Below are 22,998 nucleotides of genomic sequence, written 5' to 3'. Positions count from 1 at the left end.
TGTCTTAGATTCAAGGGTCCACACATTTTCTTGGATAAAGTCTGAAGCTATGGTTCGTTTCTCTTTTCCATCTTTCTCTGCTATACCTCCCATCACCTACTACATACCTCTGAGCCTTCCTGCAAAACAAAGACTCCATTCCTTTGAATCTTGCTAAGTGTTTACAAATATCCTCTTTTCTCCAGACAGTTAAATTATATTGACTAGCCTTCTTTATTATTAGATGTGGCCACGTGCTCGAGTTCTGACCATTATGAGCAAGAAATAAACTTTTTTACCACATCACTAAGACTTAGGGGTACTTAGTTCCAACATTTCGCCTACTCTGACAAATATACAAAGCAACCAACTAGTTACAAATAAACTACTTCTTAGATAACTAGTAAATTCCTTGGATATATTATTTTATTAAAATATCATTTTATATAGAATGATAAGAATAGATAAGTAAAAGTTTGTGTATTCTCCAACTCATACAACATTGAGGGCCACACACTTTACTTGACCAACCTACCTCTAGGAAGTCTCTGACAAAACTCCTGGAATTCATGTTCTTCATTAAGCATAGTGTGGAACAATAAAAAGTGCCTTGATTTTATAACAGGAGAACCAATATTCCAGTTCCTCTGGTCCATGTTGAACTCTTTGGTGCCCATGTCTTAAGCTGTAAGAGCAGAAATAATACCAGTCTTCAAGGGTAAAGGATTACATTGTAAGGATTAAGTGAGGCAATATCTCTGTGGTAGGTTGCTATAATTTCACCGATATCTACAGCCTTTACCAGGTGACATTGCAACTGCTCGAACCAAAAGGAAGGGGCACATTTCCCCATACCTTGACCCTGAGCTCATCCCTGTGACTTCCTCCAGCTGGTCTATGAGTATACAAGGACTTGCATGTTTCTGCTTGCTCTCTTGTGCCTCTTCTATCACCTCTTCTGCCACCTGAGGACATGTCTGGGTTAGTTTGTTCAAAGATAGGAGACATGGATCAAGGCTGAGTCACCCAAGTCACCTCAGCTCGAGGCCATCCTAGATCAACTGACAGCCAGCAGATGTCCAGCTATATGAGCAAGCCTAGAAGGCCCACAGAGCCACCGAGCAAACCTCCATACACATGAGCAATAAACACTCATTGTTGTGTGGCACTGAGATTGCATGGTTCTTTGTCACATGGCATCATTGTGGCCACAGATAACTAATAGAGTCTGTGAGATTAAGTCCCCACAAAGTGTAAAATACTACACAAATGTAAAATGTTAAAGCTCAAGAAAACTATACATATTATACAATTATGTTTAGATAATTATTTATGTATATACCTTAAATGTATATTTGTATATTCTATATATTAGTATAATATATAATTATATACATAATTTTCCTGAGCTTTAATAGTTATAATTTATAAATTTTATATATAAACCAAATATATTAATATGCTAATTATATATAATTATATAATTATAATTATATTGGCCTATGAGATATTAGAGTCTATGAAAAAAATCCTCTTTAAGTCCTTTTTCAGAGAGTCATGAAATCAAAGTTTGAGTTGGGCAGAACCTTGGAGGAGAGCTAATCTACCCTTCTACCTGTGTGTGGAGCCTCTTTTTTTCTCAGCCACATTGATTCTCTCTCTCTCTCTCTCCTTTTTTTTTTTTTTTTTTTGTGCCAACAGACTTGTTTCCTCTAGCCCTTCTATGCTGAAACATCCTTACACCCTTCCTTCTCTCTAACAATACCTGTGTGGACAACCCAGAGGGTTTAGTTTCATCCTTCTCAGTTGGCCACTCCTCTGCCTTGACATCTGTTACTTATGCTTTGGTGGTGCTGCGATCCACAATTTTTCCAGATGCCTTCAACATGCAGCCACTTTACAAACTAAAAGTTGCTAATGCCGTATCATTTATCACATTTTCCTGCATATTGCATTAATCTTAAAGACCCGGCTTAATGCACACAAGGACACCCTCTCTGAATGTAGAAGGGCTGGTCTACAAAAGCTCATAAAATAAGCATCCTCCTGGATTTCCAAAGGAATGGAAAACCACAAGAATAAATTGGAAGAGAAATCAGGCAAGCTGTTTTTTATTTTCTAAAGGAAGGAAGAAATTATTTAGCCTGATTCAGGGCTCTTTCAGGCACCTCACACATTATTATCACTGAACAAATGCTTATTATTCTTCTTAGCAATGAGGTAACCCGAGATGGACCTTTTCTTCCCTAAAAGGAATCAGGAGTACTTCCAAGTCCCATTTCTGCATCCTAAATGGTATCTTCACCTCAGCAGCTGAAGGATCTTTTTTTCTCTAACCTAGAAGAAGGCAGGAGGCAGAGTGCCTGTCTAGAAAAATGACAAATCAGACATGACATACATACAGACCTATTACTTCTGTCATATTTCTCCTCTTAACTTTTCTCAGCAATTAAGGTTTCCATGAGCCTCCCACTCCTTTTCAAACCCTGCTCGTGAGGCAGTTGTAATTAAATTCCCTTGATTTCCCAATGCTGCTTCTTTGTAAAATAACTTTATCTTAGAAAAGTTCCCTTTCTACATTTCCCCACACACCCTTTCCTGACTTGGACTGTGATGGTGAACAAAATATTTTCCTCCCTCTCTTCCACGCCTAGATTTGGGTTAAGCAATGCATCCTCCAGAAAGTCCTCCCTGAGCACCTACCCCAACCTCATTTTGAAGCCCTCTCTCTAGGCTCCCATAACCCTCCCTATATACTCCTATCATATTTACCACACTGTCTTCCAGTCATCAATGTGTTCATTGTCTCCCACACTTGGCCTGCACACAAAGGGCTGGGTCATGCCTCCTTTGCTTTTCATCCATGAAGCCAGACTTGCCAGTAGAATTCAGAAGGAGGAACACTGCTGTGAGGGCTGCTTATGTACCCTCACAGCAACTATTTTGCTCCCCTTGACAGTAAACTCAGTGTGCTGAAGCTGAATCAGGATTGCCTTTGTTCCTGCCATGTTAGCATCACAAAGAGAATTTACCTAGAGATGAGCATCATGGAATCTTCTGAAATCATCAAATTATCAAATAACTGTTGGGTACCTGGTCTGGGGCCAGATTGATCAAAGCACTATGGTGGTGGGGAGGTGAGGGAGGTAGTAAGGAAATATATAACTAGGTCTCAGACAATAAGAAACATCTAGTTGGAGATTTTGGAGCAGGGAGGAAAAGGGAGAGAGAGAATCTTAAGCAGGCTCCATGCCCAGTGCAGAGTCTGACATGGGATTCGATTTCACAACCTGAGATCATGACCTGAGCCGAAATCAAGAGTTGAACACTTGAGGCACCTGGGTGGCTCCTTTGGTTAGGTGTCTGACTCTTGATTTCAGCTCTCAGATCATGATCTCAGGGTCCTGGGTTAGATCCCTGTGTCAGGCTCTACACTCAGCAGGGAGTCTGCTTAAGAGTTCTCTCTCTTCCTCTCTTGTCTGCCCCTCCCCCCACCTGCACTCACTTGTGCTTGCTCTCTCTCTTTCTCTCTCTCTCTCTCAAATAAACAAATCTAAAAAAAAAAAAAAAAAGTCAGACGCTTAACCAACTGAGCCACCCAGGCACCTCTATCTAAATGGGCATTTGAATATATTCATATAAAACACTAACTTTACATCAGAGTATATGAGTGTGAATAAATTACAAACACAGTAACAGTGAGAGAAGGAATCCAGACAGGGGGAAGGGGGAGAGTGCAGAGGAAGGAAGAAAGTTGGAAGGGTTTCAAGGCAGCTTTAGAAAAGAAGCTCTATTTGGGTCTTGGAGGAGAGTAGGATCTCAGGAGAGGGGAGAGGAGAGTGTGAAGCCTTTGCAAGGAGCAGCATACACAAAGGTATGGAGGTAGAATCTGAGGAGTCTACTTAGATTTGGGGAATGCATAGATGTGCTGGTTAGGAAGAAGGCCCCATGATGAGGAATGATGGGAAGTTAGGTTCCACAGCCAGACCAAATTATCTGGATTTGCCCCCCAATAAAAAGAACCACCTAAGTCACCTACTTCGAAAAGGCCCCATCAAATCCACGTCCTGCACAGGAAATGTGCACTTAGCAAGGAATGTGCAGCATTACCATAACTCAGCCACCACCGATTACTCTTCAAGAGCACCATGTTAACTCTTGGTTAACCAAAGGGTATTTCTCTAGTCTGTGCCCTCCCTAACTCAACCAACCGGTACATTTTGCACCCCCACTGTGCCCTGCCCTCTGTACTGAACTCCCTAAATCAAAAATGAAGGAGACAGAATTCCTAAAGAATGTATTTCATCTTAATTTCCATCTTCCATACTTCTCTCTTCTACCATTTCTTAGGCACAGTATACTTCTACGGGTTCCATCAGGCTCCAGACCTCCTGTAGCCCCCCCTTGTTAAACACATTTTAAACATGCTTGTAGATTTAAAGAGAGGAAAGAAGAAAAACAAGTCAGTAAATAATTGGAGGTGAAATGGTTAAATCTTGAGAGCCTTCCTTGTAATGTTAGATCTTCAGCTATTCTCTCCTCGGTGGTTATGAGTTGGCTCTATCTGCCAGCAAACCGTCTTTGCATCTCCCTCTAAAGAGAAATAAGACATCTCTCTTCTTGACTAAAGGAAGAGTTGAAATCATGGCCATGCCACGACAGCACAGTCCAACTCACCCTTCTGAGCCTGACTTCAACCAGCCCCTGAGCCAGCTCCAAAACAACAGCATGCCTGGTAAACTCTCCCTCTTACCATGCCAGGCCATGTGTCTCTCATCATTCCTCAAATCCCACCCTTTCTGTTGTCCTTTAGGACGTCAGAGACAAATAATTAAGTGTTTCCCCTCATCAGATACTGTCTACTCATGAAAGGCTTTGGCCACTTTCCCTGATGGATCACCACCCCCACCCCATTTAGAGATTCTAAATTCTCCTTCACTCCTCACCCATAAACATATGCACCTTTGAACTGTACTTGCTATGAACAGCTTATATTTGAACTCCTCTGTGGCATCCTAAAACCTCTCTGTGTGTCTGATAGCCTTTGGTTTGTGGGGATCTGAGGGGCCAGCCCTGTTGGGGTTGTCCTCATAAGTGGATTGGGACAAGACTACACCAAACAAGGATTCACACCTGATTTTCTCACTTAAGAACAACAGCAAAAACTAACATTTCTAGAGCATTTATAAAATGCTTTCATATTCATCACCTCTTTTTTCTTCAACCTAGCCCTGTGAAGTAGGATTTCCTTCATCCTCTCTGAGTAACGAAATGGACATTAAAGCAGGTGACCAAAGCTTGCCTTTGGTCAAGCAATACGTGGTGCTAGGAAAACTATTTAAGAAGAGATCTATCTAGATCCTTCACCTGGCACTGTAAAACAAAATAAATTTTGGACAGATTAAAGACTTAAAAAATAAAACTATTAATAAAAGGAGAAAATGTAGTTAAAAGATTTGCCTGGTCTCTGGACAATGAAAGATTTTTTTCAGGCATAAAAGCACTGGGAGAAGTCAAAAAAGGAAAAAATTATTCCATCAGTCTACATAAAAACGTAGAACTTTCATATGTCCCAAAGCAAATAAAAAGCTAACAGCCATCTGAGGAGAAACTGCCTGAAAAACAGCCAGGCAGTTGTGGCACAGCCTTGCTTAGGCACCAGCTGGAGCCAGCTCTAGAAAACTAGGACTTTGGCTCAAATGCCGAGGCAAGTTCCAAAGGACCTCACCAGCTCTCTAGTGAAGGGACATTCGAGCAGCCCATGGCCAAACCTGCATAGAAAAAAGACTGAAAGCTCATCCAAAAGTGAATAGTGGTAATGGAATTATGCATTCCTTTTACTTTCTTCTTCATACTTTTCTGTATTTTCTATGTTTTTGCCAAAAGCATCATAATCAGGGAAAAAAAGTTTTCATACTCAGAATAAACAGGGGTTTTATTTTAAAATAAAGACTGAGGTGTCTGGGCGGCTCAGTTGGTTAAGTGTCCAACTCTTGGTTTGGGCTCAGGTCATGATCTCAGGGGTCGTGGGATCAAGCCCTACTCGGCAGGGAGTCTGCTTGAGATTTTCTCCCCTGCCCCTTCTCTCTATCTATCTATCTATCTATCTATCTATCTATCTATCTCTATCTCTATCTCTCTCAAATAAATAAATAAACCTTTCAAAAAATAAGATGATCAAAGGATTTCTGTTTTCCTTAATTGTTCTCAGTCTTATTACCACATATCTTCCCAGAGTGATGGGTCTAATATATTCATGATTTACTTACAGACATTTGAGGTAGGACGTTACTTTCAGAACAGAACTTTAAACTACACACATCCCCACAGAATACTGCTTTTGGTTTGCTTTCTGAGCTCTTTGCTTCCTTCAAGGTTTAGGAGGAACTTTCCAAGTTGCTTCTCATAACAACGGCACTGGAAGGAAGAAGAAGCAGGTTGGGGGAAAGGGAGTTCTCACTTCCTGTCTGCACCACACAGGGTGGGGCAGGGGGCCTACACCACCACATCAGCTGTGATAGGTGATATCGCCACTCGACAAAGACCAATGTTCAGAGTCAAGGACCCTGATACACATCTCGTAAAAGCTGGAAACAGGATTCAGTCCAGGTTGGTTTGGCCCCAAATCTTTGCTAACTCATCTACACCTCACTGCCTTCAATCAAGCTATATTGACATCCTGCATCCCAGCCAATTTGAGGGAATTGAGGGAGTTGATCAGTTTGAGGGAGTTGAAATGCCTTCGCATGCAACAGGCAATTCTGCCAAACGTGGACTGAGAGAGTCAAGAGTTTGTGTCCTAACATCAGCCGTGTCAAAGAGCCAGATGTGGGAAATATCAGAAAGGGAGACAGAACGTAAAGACTGCTAACTCTGGGAAACGAACTAGGGGTGGTGGAAGGGGAGGAGGGCGGGGGGTGGGAGTGAATGGGTGACGGGCACTGGGGGTTATTCTGTATGTTAGTAAATTGAACACCAATAAAAAATAAATTAAAAAAAAAAAAAAGAGCCAGATGACTTTGAACAAGTTTGGTTTTTCTTCCCATAGAAGCAGTGGCTAGGACTAGTGGTTTCAAAAGGTCTTTCCTACTCTTAAACTCTGACTCCCTAATATTCATTTACATGTGTGAAAATGGTGCTCTCCACAAGCCAGTGCTAGTCATTCTGCCTCAAGGCCAGAGGACTTTAACCAGTTCCCTATGATTGCCTTCCCCAGAACTACTGATGAAGTCCAGCTCATTTACTATGACATTGTTTACTCGCAGAAGACTAAGACCAGCTAAATGCCACTGGAGAAAGAACTAGTTAAATAAGCTAAGACCCAGCCGTACAATGGAATGCAGTACCGACACGAAAAAAAATGGGAGATTTAGCCAAAACTTTCAATGCTTGCTCAGTTTCCAGGATCACACATTCTTATGTTTTTCTCCTTCCTCCCTGGCTGTCCCCCCTCAGTCTCTTTTGCTGATCCTTCCTCCTCTTTCCAACGTCTAAATGTTAGAGGAACCCTGGAATTGGTCCTGGCCTTCTCCCTACATTCTTTGTCTGCATTCAATCTCTGATGCTTCTCAGGGCCCAGGGGTTAAAATATCACCTGATGACACCCAAATTCCTTATCTCCAGTGCTAATATAAGCCATGCCTTCCAGATTCATATATCCTATTGCCTTCTAAATGTTGGCATTGGGGCATAAAATAGGCATCCTGAGCTTAACACATCTGAGCCAGAAAATGGCAATCACCACATTAGCCCCTCCATCTCTATGGCTCCTCATTTGAGTAAATACAAAACATTCACCCATTCAGATCAAGAATCTCAGAATTATTTTGTTTCCTTTCTCTCACACCCCACATTCAGTAGGTTCTATTCCCAGAATATAAATCTGTTAGATCAAGCCACTGTCACCTGCCTCCTGAGTAATACCACATCCACCTGGTCACCCTCAATTCCACTCCTGCCCCTTGACAGTGTTCACCTCACAGCAGCCAGGAGTATCTTTATTTAAAAAATTCATTAGCTATGACCCTCCTGCCCAAACCACCAATAGCTTCATGTGTCACTTAAAATAAAAGCCAAATTCCTTACCACAGTCTTAGGGTCTATGTGTTGTGTCCCCTGCCTGCTTCTGTGACTTCCTCTCCAACTACACCTCATTTTTCCCCAGCCACACCTTCCTGTTCCTCTAACAGGCCAGATACACCTCCCACCATGTGATCTTTGTCCATGCTCCCACCCTTGTGTGAGGTCACTCTTCTCCTTGTTTAAGGAGGTAAAAGACCTATACTCTGAAAACTATAAAACAATGATGAAAGAAATTGGAGATGACACAAAGAAATGGAAAGATACCCATGCTCATGGATTGGAAGAACAAATATTATTAAAATGTCCCTATCTAAAGCAATCTATAGATTAACTGCAATCCCTATCAAAATACCAACAGCATTTTTCACAAAACTAGAACAAATGATCCTAAAATTTGTATAAAACCACAAAAGACCCCCAATAGTTAAAGCAATCTTGAAAAACAAAACTGAAAGCATCACCATCCCAGATTTCAAGTTATACTACAAAGCTGTAGCAATCAAACCAGTATGGTTCTGGTTCAAAACTGACATTGACACATAGATCAATGAAACAAAATAGAGAACCCAGAAATAAATCCATGAGTACATGGTCAATTAATCTTCAACAAAACAGGCAAAAATATGCAAAGGGAAAAGGATGGTCTCTTCAATAAATGCTGTTGGGGAAACTGGTCAGTTAACATGCAAAAGAATGAAGCTGAACCACTTTCTTACACCACACACAAAAAGAAATTCAAAATGGATTAAAGACCTAAATCTAAGTCCTGAAACCATGAAAATCCGAGAAGAGAACACAGGTAATAATCTCTCGGACTTCAGCCATAGCAATTTTTTTCTAGATCTGTCTCCTGAGGCAAGGGAAATAAAAACAAACTATTGAGACTATATCAAAATAAAAAGCTTCTGCACAGCAAAGACAACCTATGGAATGGGAGGAGATATTTGCAAATGACATATCTGATAAAGGATTAGTAGCCAGAATATAGGAAGAATTTACACAAATTAAACCAAAAAAACAAATAATCCAATTAAAAAATGGACAGAAGACATGAACAGATATTTTCCCAAAGAAAACAAACAGATGGCCAACAGACCATGACTGAAAAGATGCTCAACATCACTCATCATCAGGAAAATGCAAATCAAAGCTACAAGATGCCACCTTACACCAGTCAGAATGGCTAAAATCAAAAACACAAGAAACAACAAATGTTGGTGAGGATGTGGAGAAAAATGAACACTCATGCAGTGTTGGTGGGAAGGAAAACTGGTGCAGCCATTATGGAAAACTGTATGGATTTTCCTCAAAAAATTAAAAATAGAAATACCCTACAATCCAGTGATGGCACTAGTAGGTATTTACCAAAGAATACAAAAACACTGATTCAAAAGGACACATGCACCCTTATGTTTATAGCAGCACCATCTACAATAGCCAAATTATGGAAGTAGCCCAAGTGCCCATTGATTGATGAATGGATAAGACGTGGGGTGTGTGTGTGTGTGTGTGTGTGTGTGTGTGTGTGTGTGTGTAGGAATATTATTTGGTCATTAGAAAAAGAATGAAACCTTACCATTTGCAACACATGAATGAAGCTAGGGAGTATAATGCTAAGTGAAATAAGAGAAAGACTACTCATATACAGAATTTAAGAAACAAAACAAGTGAACAAAGGCGGGGGGGGAAGAGACAAACCAAGAAAATGGAGAAACAGACTCTTAATTATAGAGAATCTGCTAGTTACCAGAAGGAAGGTGGATGAGAGGATGGGAGAAATAGGTGACGGGGATTAAAGATTACTCTTATCATGATGAGCACTGAGTAATGCATGGAAGCGTTGAGTCACTATATTGGAAACCTGAAACTAATATGACACTATATGTTAACTATACTGGAATTAAAATTAAAAACGTAATAAAAAATAAGCATTACATCTAAAACCGTTAAAAAATAAACATACTGGAATTAAAAATATAAATAAAGGTATTAAATAAAGTATTAAATCAAAGCATCCATACTTTTAAAATTTTTCTTCACAACAGTTATCACTACCTAACATTATATTACATAATTTTCATTTACTTGTTTATTTTCTGGTCATGTCCCTAGAATGTTGGGGAGTGAGATCTTGCTTTTCTACTGCTGTACTCTCAGAGCCTGAACAGTAGGAACTGGCCCTTGGTTGGCACTCAAATATTTAAGTTGAAATAATTGATGAATCTACATGCTGTTAGAAGACAATCTTCAAGTATATTGTTACATATAAAAGCAACATGCAGATGACATCCAGAATACCTTTGGAAGGACACACAAATTGTAAAAGGTGGGTTGCCCCTATGAATGGGGACCAAAGAGTGAGAGTAGGAGAGAAATGTACTCTTTGGTGATCATTTTTTGAACTGTTTGAGTTATTCTCCAGGGGCATGAACTAATTTCAATTAAAAAACAAATCCTTTGTCCTGTCACTTGTGTTGTTCTAATTTGGACCTGTTTTGCTTAGTGATAAAATTCCTCAACTTACCCTCTTGCTCCACCAGGGTCCTCATATTTGTCCAGTTCACTTGATTTCTCTAAATAAAGGTCACCACATCCTCTAAATATTGTTTTGGTTTGGTTTGGTTTTATGGGGTGGGGAGGGATTCCTTATCACCAAGACCAAAGACCAAAGTTTGAGTTCATACAAATATACTTTTCCAGCGTGCTCCCAGGCTGGTGGCTCCCTGTGGAAGGGCACCTCTCCACTCCCCTCCCAGGGAAGTTCAGAGCCCTGCTGTCTCCAGGTTAAATCTCGCCTTTGCTCCTGGTGACTCCTGGCTGTCCCAGACCGCCAGGCTGCCAGTTCCAGATTGCACCAGTCTCATAATCATGCATCATTGGCTTGCACAAGGTGTTCGTAAAGGACAGCTGAAATGCGCCCTTTGGGAGGAGATGAAGGGGCTGTTTCCTGTCCCACTGCTTGTCCCTGGCCTAGTTTCACAGAACCCAAGATCCAAAGACACAGCTGCCTTGGTTCACAGACGGTAAAACAGAAGCCTAGAGAGTGAAGTGCTTGTCCAAGGTTGCACAATGAGTTTAAGAAAGCACCAGGACTAAACTTCAGGCCCAAATCTCTGGTTCCAGACTCTTTCCAGCTAGATCTCCATTCCAGCACCCCTGAGTTAGCCTGTCCCTCAGCTCCACACGTGGTTTTCAGAGGAGTTGAAGCAAAAGGAAGGAGGAAGAGAATGAGTTCACAGCCAGAGAAGTTTCTGGAGGTTCAGAAGGGGCTCTGGTCTCTCGTGGCTTTTACGAGGGCTCAGGGCCAGCCCATGGGCACTCTTGGAAGCTCCAGAAAACACCTTAGCAATCCCAGACCTCAGCCTCTTTCACAGACTCCCACACACATCCTTTCCTTACCACGCTTCACAACCAGGTGTACTTTGACTGCAGGAACCTCTTTCCTCTAAAAAAGAAAAAGAAAGCAAAGCATGGTAAAAGCAGAGCACATTAAATAAGCAACTCTTTGCTTCAGTAATGTATTATCAAAGGGAGGAATGTTCAAGAAAATACCAAGGACACGCGAGTCAATTTTTAATAAATGTATTCATCAGAGGTGACGTGCTCACACTTTTATGGTCAAAATGCATGAGAAGCTTTGGGACGGGTGTGACCGGGACAGAATCAAGAGGCAGCCACCACTGTAGCCTTCATGCAAAGCCTCGAGAAAGTTCATCATCTTCGGGGCTTTCCCAGGCAGGACAGGAGGCGATGGTCTCATGCAATCCGGCATTAGGGGCAGAGAGATTGCCTGCATGGCACACACTTTGTGTGGCCATGCTGGAGGTCTGAATTCACGCAGCTGTGTCCCAGCCTTATCAAACACATCCTTGGACTGTTCAGTCCGGGAACCTCATCCGCTGGTCTTGCTGTCCTTAGGGATCTGAGCAGCTTCCCTCTGAGGACCTTAGTTATGTAGTTCTTTTGGAAATCTTCTGAGACTGGCTCTAACCCCTGACAGTACTCAAACAGCTATTAATAATAAACCATATTCTAACTTGCCAGCAAATCAGTAATTATTACTGCAGTTGCTATTTCTTCGGGGAAACTTTCATGAGTGTACCATTTTGTATTCCTGTTATACATTCTATTAGTAGCTCAGAACCATTACAAAATCGCAGGAAAATAATAGTTGCTACCTTTTGTTAAATACTTTCCTGGATGCTGGATGCCCGTGTGTGTGGCCTGAATATTTCCTTTATGCTCAAACCCAGTTCAGGAATATAATGTGATTACCTACATTTTACACCTAACAAAAATGAAGACAAAGTCAAGAAGTTGCCAAACAGCTGAGAGTCGTGTACACCTCACTCCATATTTTATCTTTTTTTTTTTAGATTTTATTTATTTATTCATAAGAGACACAGAGAGAGAAAGAGGCAGAGACACAGGCAGAGGGAGAAGCAGGCTCCATGCAGGGACTCCAATGCAGGACTCAATCCCGGGTCTCCAGGATCACGCCCTGGGCCAAAGGCAGGTGCTAAACCTCTGAGCCACCCAAGGACCCGTATTTTATCTTTTTTTATTAAAGATTTTTATGTATTTGACAGAGAGGGAAAGAGAGAGCACAAGCAGGGGGAGCAGTGGGCAGATGGAGAGGGAGAAGAAGGCTTCCTGTCAAGCTGGGAGCCCAACGAGGGGCCCCTGGGATCAAGACCTGAGCCAAAGGCAGATGTTTAACTGAATGAGCCACCCAGGTGCCCCTGGAGCTCACACTTTAACCACCAAATTATAATGCCTCTCATCATTGAGTGTCTAGATGTCCATGGGATACTAATTGGCATCATGAAAGAAGTGATTCTTCTGTGGCCTCTACATCTGCCCTTTCTACTACTTAACCAAAGGGGTGGCAGTAAGCTCTAGATTAGCTTCACGCGACTGCAGCCAGGCATGCAAAGACAACCCCCCTTCAACAAAGCACTGCAGAGCTTTTATATGGAACACCACAGAAAACAGTAGGTCAGATCATTCATTCCCTGAAAAAAACCTTTATGACATCACACTTTATAACACATACTATTAACTGGCAATGTAATGCCATTCACTTAATTTCCCCTAACAAGAGTGATTCAGGCCTACTATGAGCTAGATATCATGTGAATAGGTCTATATTCATATAAGGAATTATACATATTCATATAATGAGTTGGTCCCTGGGTCCTAAGACACTCTCAGTCTAGTGAGAAAAATGTATAATTGTACATTATAAGGAGAATTGTCATAAAAGTACAAAGCCCAAGAAAGCCTAGGATAATTCTGTCTGGAAGAATCTGAAGAGGCCCAGTCTTCACACTGGGTGTGCAATTTAAACTGGGTCCTGAGGAGTGAGCAGGAGCTCACAAAGCCGCGAGAGGATGAGAAAGAGAATCCAAAGGGTAAATAATGTAGAGAGGCCTGGCACACTGCAAGTGCCAGCAGGTGCCAGCGAGCACCTATGTGGCTAGGAGGTAGCAAATGAGCTGGGGAAGGGAGGTTGGGTCAGGTCCTGAGGGTCTGGGACACGATCTGTACACAGGACAACGGTGAGCCATTAAAAGTTTGTGAGCAGGGGAGCAGAGCAATTAGAAGGCTTTCCTGACAAAGAAAGATCACTCTGGAGGCTATGTGGACAGCAGATTAATAGGTATCTGGGTCTGGGTAGATTTTGTGGCCTTGAATATTTAACTAAATGAATTTCCTAAACATGGAAAATATGATACATTTTAATGCCTTTCTGTCTCTCTCTCTCTATGGCAACTAATCTTAATTATCTCAGAATTCTGAGTTCAAGAAGATACCTCACCTGTTTACCTTCAAAGGGAACAAGTCAAGGGTTTACTCTGAGTATTAAATGTGCATTTTTATAGGTTTAAGTCTTAATTAAATAGCGGCCAAACCCAGATGCAGGTTACTGAAAGTGTCAATACCTGGAATGATAAGGGGAAAAAATATTTTAGAAGTCTCCGCGTTATTATTAAAAGAACAGAAAATTCCTGTTAAAAGCCAACTTATTGTACCCTGCTGTCTATTCAGGCTGCCGTAACAAAATGCTGCAGCCCGGGTGTCTTATAAACAACAGATATTTACTTCTCACAGTTCTGGGAGCTGGAATCCCCATTTAAGGTGCTGGCATGGTTGGGTGAGGAATTTGAACTGGGTCCTGAAGAGTGAGGGTCTCTTTTTTTGGGTCTCGAACTTCTCGTATCCTCACAGGGCAGCGGGGATGGGGAGCTCTCTGGGGCCTCCGTGATGAGGCATTAATCCCATTCATGAGGCTTCACCCTCATGACCTAATCACCTCCCAATGTCCTCACCTCCTGATACCATCACATTGACCTTTAAGGTTCAACCATAACATGGGTTCCACTTACTACATGTAAATTCATGCCCCTCCTGTTCTCAGAGCACCTTTCCCTATTACAAGGAAAGTCTGTGGAGGAAATACGATCCAGTCTATCCCCTTGTCCCTCTGCACCTGCCACCTCCCACCACCTCCCCATCCCCCACCACATATATGGGCAGACACCCAACACCCAGCACCGGTGCTGTAACCCAATTCCGCCATTAGGGTTTAGCCGACACCAAAAGTTTAAACAGAGTCATCCCCAAAGCACAAAACCCGGGGTAACCAACCAGGACAGCAGGACAAGTGGAAAAGGAAGCAATCTCAGTAGGATCCAACCAAAGGGGTGGACCCAGCACCATATATAGATTAGCCTTTGCAGCCGGTGGGTCATGTTTTCATTCAGAGATCTGGCCCGGGCTCTGGGAATGTTGAGAAATCAGAGACTGTGCCTCTCCTCAAGAAACATCTATCTCTTTCGATGCTTCCTGCGATTCTATAACTGCTTGAGTTGTTCCGACGGGGAAACTGAGGTTCAGAGATGCTAATGCGCTTTCAAGACCAATGACACACGTGGGAGGAGATTGGGAATGAGACCATCTGAGCAGGGTAGAGGTGAGCATGGAGCCACCAACCCTGAGCACGAGCTCAGGAGAGCACATGTCATAAAAGATGTCCCCAAGTCTCGGGGCCAAGTTTACACGCAGGGAGCCCAGATGAGGGGGCTGCCCACTGCCTTGGCAGGAAGCAGTGCAAACCATCATGTTCCCCCAAAGACCGTCTTGGCACTGAAAGCGCATATGTGTGACACACACACACACACACACACACACACACAGATTGACTTCCTAACTACAATCAAGATTTTTAAGAAGCAGTGTACACAGTGGTAAGAAAGTGTGCAACCTCTTGAGACCCCAAGACCTGGGTTCAAATCTCAGCTCTGCTGCTGCTTAACAACTGGGCAAGCCGCTCAGCCTTGCCATGTGTTAATAATCCTCGTCTCAGGGGGCTGCTGTGGGAATTATGTAAGAGAGAATGTATGGAATGTGCCAGCATAGGGCCTGGCACTCCGTGACAATCAGTACAAGTGAGCTGTGACAACTCAAACTCCATAAGCTCCAAAATAAAAACATCATCTGTTGTCACAAGCAGATTCTTCTGCACCTGGATTCTTTATCTGTGCAATTTCCACCCACTTGCCCAAATCAAGTGCCGCTCTTGGCTCCATTTCTCACGGGGCCACCCTTCTGCCTCTCCCAGCCACCTTCACCAGCACAGCTAACGCTGCCGGCCCGATTCCATGTGCGCAGATACGAGGCTAAGCACCTAGAAGACCTTTAATTGGGCAGAGAAACCCTTAGGAGGAAGCTACCATTATTGTCATTATTTTGCATTTGAAGAAATTGAGATTTGGGTGAAGACACCTGCACCAGGGGCACCTCGCGGGGTACAGTGGGTTAAGCCTCCGACTCTGGCTCGGGTCACTATCTCAGGGTCTTGAGATCCAGCCCTGCCTGGCTCCCGGCTCTGCTGGGGAGTGGGTTTCTTCTCCCTCTCCGGCTCCCTCTGCTCCTCCCCCTGCTCATGCACTGTCTCTCTCTCAAATAAATAAATAAATCTTAAAAAAAAAAAAATTTGCCCAAGGTCATACAGCTATTTAGTGAGAGAGCTCAAATTCTATAGACAGTCTCATTCCAAAGCCCAGATGCTGAAACCTTCCGCAGTACTTATTGCCTCTCAGCCAACCAGGCACTACCTAAGTCCTGTGGATTCTCTGCTCTTGTTTCTCTAGAATCTACTCCCTGACGCTGGCCTGCAGGCACAGGGGCTCTGCTGAAGTGCAGGGAGCACTGTAGGCTTCAGGAAGGTGGTAGGGGCCACGATGTTGGGGCGGGGGTGGGGGGAGTGCTCTGAATGCCAGGCCGATGGGGCACTTGACCAACACAGTCTCTGGGCCTGAGAAAGGGTGTTGCTCAGCTGGGAGCTGCCCCAGCGGGCAGGGTGGGCAGGAGGCATCGAGGCCAGGGAGGAGCTGAGTCCATCAGTCTAGGTGTGAGATACAGAGGGCCTGAAGCGAGGGGGTGGGGTGGGAATGGAAAGGCTGCATGCGACAGACATTACCTCACCAGGCACAAATACTCCCGAGGCTGGAACTTGGTTTAATAATTCTGTTACTAGGGCAACAGCAAAAGAATCTCTCTCAGAGAGAACCCAGCGTGGCCCGTTTTTGCACAGAAGAGTGGCAGCTGTAGGCTGAGAGAGAAGGGGCGAAGGCGAGTGGCCAGATGACGCAGCAGGACGCACGCACCAGGATTTTCTCAGAGGCATTTTTCTGACCTTTCATCCTCTCTGGCTTGGGGAGTGGAAAGCCGTTTGTCTGAAGCAAGCTCTCCAGGAAGGTAGATAGCACGCTCCGTGAAACAGGGGCTATTTACACCCCATGACAGGTTAGTGATCCTGCCCCTGACCCTCGGATACTCGGGGTCTCGTCGAGCAGGGCTCAGACTGAGAGTCAGCCTGGTGATGGGGGCAAAAGCATTTATCATAAAGTCAACCGGTCCCTCAACTATCTGCTTTCCCCCAACTTGGTATCAATGGGACCATAGACAGGCCGGAGAGGTAACTTCTTCAATCTGTCCAGGAAGTAAGGCTCTAGGAAGACCCTGCCATGGGAGCAGGTTTGTGGGCAAAACCCATAGTAGAGTAAGCTTTCTTCCCGGGAGCTCCCCAGGCCTCCCCCCATTTGTCCTGGGAATATCACCATGACGCACCCATATTACTCCATGTACCTCTGACAGCCGGCCCTTCCAAAACACTAAGAGCCTTTCAAAGACACCAGAAACACTGTGTGAGACTCAGAAACCTTCTCACCCACCTTTCTCAGGATTAATGGTCTCCCTTCTGATCTCCACACCAGATGCCAAGAGGGCCCCTCTCCATGGCATCCAGTGCGGGAACTCTGACGTTGCCCTAGGCACTTGTGCTCCAAGTTTCTACCTCCCACATGACATATTGTCTTGAAAATCTGTCCACTAGGAATGCTGAAGGAGAGAAGGACTCAACTCCCTTCTGTCCTCCCCCTAACCTCCCAGAGCCTCTGTGAGGTACGGATTGCTCTTGAGACACCACAAAAGGCCAACACTGCTTTAGAATTTCAGTGTCCAAGGTTGCTCTGAAGGGCAGGCCGGGGGGCAGGGTCACCATGCTGGATTACAGAGACATTTCCACTAGAGTGGTTCGGCACCATCTGGGGCTTTGGCAAGTATGAAATGCCCATCAGCCTGTTCAATGGATAGAGCATGTTCCAGATTGTCTTGGAAGGAACTCCTCCTTACATAGTGGCTACCCAGGAACCGGAGTCACCTCAGGCATCGACAAGTCAACTGTTGCTTGGCTGTGCCACTCACTCGTTCAGTGAGGTTAGGAAAGTTGTTTTTCCTTTTAGCTTCCTTGCCTGCAAAAGGAAAATTATACAAAACAATCTCAAAGGTTGACGTAAGACATTACAGTTAAAAAGTGGGACGCCTGAGTGGCTCAGTGGTTGAGCGTCTGCCTTTGATCCCCGGGTCCTGGGATGGAGTCCCGCGTCGGGCTCCCCGCAGGGAGCCTGCTTCTCCCTCTGCCTGTGTCTCTGCCTCTCTCTGTGTGTCTCTCATGAATAAATAAATAAAATCTTTAAAATAAAATAAAGTTACCTACCGTTGTCTTTTAAAAGATGAGGAACCCCCAGTGTAAATAGATCACATAATATCAGTGGTTTGACCTGGCCTGAAGTTCATGTACCCTTTAGCACCTAGGAGGGGACAATTTACTCCTTGGAGCCTGTAAAAAACAGGAGCATTTTGGAGCATTTGCATATATGGTGGTACAGCTCAGTAACTAAGAACGTGCCCTCAGAAGTGAAACTTTCGCCAAATCCTGCCTTCATCACCCACCCATCAGCTCTGTAACAACCTTGGACAGATGGCACCTCTTAGAGCATCTTTTTCTTCACTTATAAGATGGGGTCATGCCACAGGACTCACTGCGTTGCTGGGAGGATCACATGTCTGGCAGGGTGAATATAAATGGTAGATACTGTGCTGTATTAAATCACATTCAATCTTTATAACAACCCTGAAGAAGCAATTACTTGGCATCCCTATTTTATCAAAAAGGAAACATGCCCCCTAAAGCTTAAGTGCTTGCCCAGAGTCACTCAGTGAGAGTCACTCTGAAGCTCATACGACACCACCGCTGTCCCTCCCGTGCTGAAAGAGAGCCCAGTGTTCTCCTCCCAAATCAATGGGCTTGGGCAGTCACAATGCGAGTTTCGGGCATAATGACCACTGCACATGAGCCTAGCCATGGGCAACAGTATATAGAAGTTTGTTAGAAGCTGAGAATGTGATCCAATCCCCCCAAAATGGTATGAAATTTCAAGGCTTCCCTTGGATTCCTTGGGGTAATGAATGCTACCGAAATGTATAATGTGGAAGCAGCCTGAAAACATGGGCATCCCTGGGAAAGAGGGGGACTGGAGCGATTTCCTCCAGCCTGCACTGTGTAAGGGTCCATCTCCTGAGCAGGACTCGGGTGGCCTGAAAGGAAAAGGCAAAAATCGTTCATTCTAGCTGGTACCAAACAGACTCAAGGCTCATGGATAGATGATAGATAGATGATAGATGATAGATAGATAATAGATGATAGATAGATAGATGATAAATAATAGATGATAGATGATAGATAAGATGATAGATAGATGATAGATGGTAAATAGATGATAGATGACAGATGATGATGATGATAGATATATGATAGATAAAGATGATGATAGATAGATAGATAGATAGATAGATAGATGATAGATAGATAGATAGATAGATAGATAGATAGATAGATAGATAGATAGAAAGGTGATAGACAGATATATTTGGCCCTTAGGCCCCAGGCTTCCTGACATATTTTAGGACTTCTTTTCCCTTCCAGGCCACCCTTCCTGTTCCTTTATATCTGCTTCCCGTGGGACTTGCCCCAAACCCCATACCCACTGAGACAGCCCTGCTGAAAGCAACACAAACAGTGTCTGGAGTGAACTGGGTGTCATAAGCAGCTCCTACATCAAAGTCCTTGAAATTCTAACATTCCTTAGACCAGCACCCACTAAATTCCTGGCCCGGGAAGCAGATCGAGGTTCTGAGTCACGTGCTCCCAGGTTGCTAACCCCACTTAGGGTCCTGAGCTGAACACATGAGCAGTTTTAACTTAATAAAATGGCACAGGGGTTTCCTTCTAGGTCTCTCCCAAGCAGAACTCTATTCCCCCTGGCCTGTGCGTATGCATCTGGGAGGAATATCTATGCTACGTGTATGGACTGCTCACACTGTTCCAGGCACTGTGTAGTTGCTTGAATCTCTGTCCCTAGGGATTGGGTCTTAAGGCTTAAGCCTCTATCCTCCCCTGCACAGATGGGTCTTGACAGATCTGGGGTGGGCCATGGGGTGGCCTTCAGGGAACATCCTGCTTTGTTTTCTAGAAAGGATATCCAGGCCCTGGGAGGGACAGAAACCGAGTGCCTCGGTCGCATCCACTTCGCCCCACCTCACCCTGCCCTTTCCTCTTATAACATCGGGGACTTTCGGATCACGAGAGGCCGAGGGGAGGCACGCTGGCACTGACAAGGGATCGTTAAGCAGGGAAGGCAGTGACTCCATCAGATACACCTAAAAATAGAAGCCAGCCCAGGACCGGCCCAGGACCAGCCCCAGCCAGTGGCTTGGTACTGACACCAGGGTCCGCAGCATGCGCGCTTGATCCGCACCTGTGCTATGGGAGGACGGTCACTCCAGCCACCTCGGGGGCAGAGGTGGGCCTATGAAGCAGCTGTAAACACTAAGGTGTTCAGCTGCTGCTGAAGCTGCACCAGTGGCTCACCGGGGAGAGCAATTCTGTTTCTGCAGCCACCTGACCAAGTGGGGCCACACGGTGTAGTCAGATGGAATAGGAAGGCGCTCCTTTCCACCCGCCCCTAGTGGCTCACAGTGGTGTCTGGAACCTTCCCATCTCTGTAGGAGTTTGGAAACCTGGAGGAGAGCTGGAAATTCTCTAGTTCACCTCTCTTAATATATAGATGAGAAAACTAAAACCCAGAGATGTTAAGCAACTCCGCCAAGGGCAAACAGCCTCCTCCAGAACTGCCCAAAGCAGGATCCCTGAAATAAGAGACCTGTAGATGTTCCTTGAAGATAAATTCTTTTAAAGGCTCTGAGATCATGGGCAGCCCGGGTGGCTCAGCGGTTTAGGGCCGCCTTCAGCCCAGGGCCTGATCCTGGAGACCCGGGATCGAGTCCCGAGTCGGGCTCCTGCATGGAGCCTGCTTCTCCCTCTACCTGTGTCTCTGCCTCTCTCTCTCTCTGTGTCTCTCATGAATAAATAAATGAAATCTTTAAAAAAAATAAAAATAAAGGCTCTGAGATCAAGTAGTCAGGAAAGGCTACATTCTCTCTTCTCCTTTGTCTAGTCCAGTCATTTTCTATTCAGCAAATAACATACTCAGGTCTCAAAATGAGGAATGCATTTTAGAGATCTGGTCTACCCTGGCAAAGCTGAAGCCAGCCTGTGGGGTCTACAGGCCTCAGGACCACAAAACACGCAGCTACCTCAGGCCAAAGGACTGTTCCTCGACGTTAACCATTTGCTAAATGGTTTGCTAAAAATGCCAATGCTCCAAGAAAGAGACAGAGCTGACTGGTATCACCAATAACTTTGGTGTTTTTCATGTGTCTGAGGCTTTTCTAAGTGAGAGCACTTGCCATCCTAAGGCCAAGCAGCTAAGCTTGAGCCAGAGGCTGCTGTCTTGGGAAAATTCCTCCCCGCCAGGAAGCTAGAAACTAAATGGGTAAACAGGGAAACATGGGCTCCCCTGGAAGAGTCAGAAAGAGGGAGAGAGAGCTATAAAAGAAAAGGTGAAAAGTCAGGAAAAAATCACCCCATAAGCTTTGGCAAACCAGTGAGCGATCAGATCTCACCAGAAGGAAACAGAGAGCAAGCCCAGCCCACTGGGAATGCAGCGTCCCCACCACATCCCCTGCCCTCTCCCCTCCAGGCCACACCCTCCACTTCTACTTGCTGGGGACCAGATGGGGGGATGGGGGAGGTGGAGAGGAGGGGTCCCGCATCACTCTGGAAATTAATTCTTCCCCATAGCCTTCATGGGCCAAACCCTTCTCCAGGCAATCCTGTAAGATCTAGCAAGGACCTTTTTTTCTTTTTTTTTTTTAATTATAAGGAAAGGGTGGCTCCTCTATCAATAAAGTCCTGTTTCAATTAGTACAACTATCCTTTGGGTCATTATTTTAAGTGTTTGAAATTTCTACTTAACTAAGGTCACTTTCAATTTGGTAAACACCCCTAAGTCATCATCTTAATTCACGGCCAGTCACCCTAGGAATGCTGAGTAAGTAAACATAATCAAGCATTAGCTAACCAGCCACAAATCCACTTGAGTTTATTAATTTCTCTCTTGGCAGAGAAGCAAGAAAGGGAACAAACCACCAGAGACATTCACGCATCATTCATTCAATAAATATTTATTACATACCAGGTGCCAGGCACTGTGCTGAGCTAAATATAGGTTGCGTTCTTTTATTAACATTCACAGCTAGGTTATATATGAAATCCTATTTTCCCCCAAGTGTAAATCTTAATTCCTGAAGTGTTTTTCTTCATTTCTGCCCAGGGTCCCTTCCTCCATGGAGTAGATGATACATCCTAACTCCCAAGCTTCCAGGCTCTCTCTCCTTCCCTCCAAAAAACTCCCCGCCTCTCATCATCCCTCAAACAGTTAATGAATATAAACTCCCACTAGAAGCTCTAGAGAGGCACCCACTATTTTAAAAGTCAAGGAGAATAGTAATGGTAAGAAATAGTTCATATCATTGCATTCAGATAGTTAATACATTCAGGTTTTGTGTTAAGGGGAGTACCTTACACCTGCTCTAAAGGTTTTTTTTTTAAATACTAGCACACATATATATTCCAAATTCAGACAGGGCTGTACGCACACTAGGAACGCAATCTGAAGAGCACTACCTTATTAGAGGAATTCCCTTTCCTACTTTCAGAGGAGGTCCCCTCTCCCATCCTCTCCCAACGCCACCAAAAACTGGCACCCACTCGAATTCACTTCCCGAGGAAAAGACCCACTCTGAGAACTGAACTTAGGCAAGGCACTTTGCTTATCAGTAAAGAAGGGGAGTTGTGCTAGAGACTTCCAAGGTTCCCCTATAGCCTGTGGATTAGGGGATCCAAGCTAATCTAATTCTCCACTACACCTCCTCGGGAAGCTGGTATACACACACACACACACACACACACACACACACACACACACCGGAACCGGTGCACAGCCCCCCACCACCACACTGTAGGCCTTGATTCCCCCAGGGACACCCCGCTTACCGAGAAACACACACCCCCACACCACACCAACCCAGAAGGAGAGAGAGGCAGGACTCTCCCTCCCTCAGCCAGGCAGTCTCCTGAGGCTGCTGACATCACAAAGGTGTCAACTGGCAACCTCATTGTCATGTGGC

General features: G+C 44.4%; 1 long non-coding RNA gene across 26 annotated transcripts in view; it reads right to left on the bottom strand.

Moving 5' to 3' along the window:
* LOC102152982 overlaps positions 1–22,998 on the bottom strand; it is a 68,239-nt gene that overhangs the window by 38,462 nt on the left and 6,779 nt on the right. For 9 of the 26 annotated variants that reach the window (XR_005385761.1, XR_005385762.1, XR_005385757.1 and 6 more), the window contains exons 1-8: positions 22,865–22,978; positions 18,125–18,247; positions 17,301–17,879; positions 16,547–16,942; positions 11,461–11,506; positions 6,249–6,396; positions 835–944; positions 515–664 (exon numbers count right to left, since the gene is read on the bottom strand). This is a non-coding gene — a long non-coding RNA (uncharacterized LOC102152982). Of the gene's footprint in view, positions 1–514; positions 665–834; positions 945–6,248; positions 6,397–11,460; positions 11,507–16,546; positions 16,943–17,300; positions 17,880–18,124; positions 18,248–18,360; positions 18,475–22,864; positions 22,979–22,998 lie in introns of those variants that run through there. The other 17 variants (XR_005385753.1, XR_005385752.1, XR_005385764.1 and 14 more) reach the window with 9 other exon arrangements.

This window comes from Canis lupus, chromosome 38 (genome assembly GCF_011100685.1).
Source record: "Canis lupus familiaris isolate Mischka breed German Shepherd chromosome 38, alternate assembly UU_Cfam_GSD_1.0, whole genome shotgun sequence".
Lineage (NCBI taxonomy): Eukaryota > Metazoa > Chordata > Mammalia > Carnivora > Canidae > Canis > Canis lupus.
The sequence above is the reverse complement of the archived record's forward strand: the minus strand, read 5'-3'. Positions and strand labels throughout refer to the sequence as shown.